Source organism: Penaeus monodon, chromosome 15 (assembly GCF_015228065.2).
Source record: "Penaeus monodon isolate SGIC_2016 chromosome 15, NSTDA_Pmon_1, whole genome shotgun sequence".
NCBI classification, from domain to species: Eukaryota; Metazoa; Arthropoda; class Malacostraca; order Decapoda; family Penaeidae; genus Penaeus; species Penaeus monodon.
Genome location: NC_051400.1, coordinates 30675677 through 30675967, shown reverse-complemented (window position 1 = coordinate 30675967; position 291 = coordinate 30675677).

Here is a 291-nt window from a genome sequence, read left to right as displayed (position 1 = left end):
ACCTTTATTATAATTAAAAGGTTTAAAAATTTAATATTATATGGGGAAAAATTTTTTTTTAAATTAAAGGTAATGGGGAAAATTGGGAAAAAAAGAAAAATTCCCAAATCGAAGAGTTTTTTTTTAGAAATTTTTTCCCCCAGCGTTTTCGGGAATTAAAATTTTTAATGTAACCAATTTTTTCCTTTTTGAAAATTGTTTTTAATTTTTATGGGGTTTTAATCTTTTTTTTTAATTTTTTTTTTTAAAGCAAATGTTTTTTTTTTTGGAAAATTTTTTTTCCCCAAAATT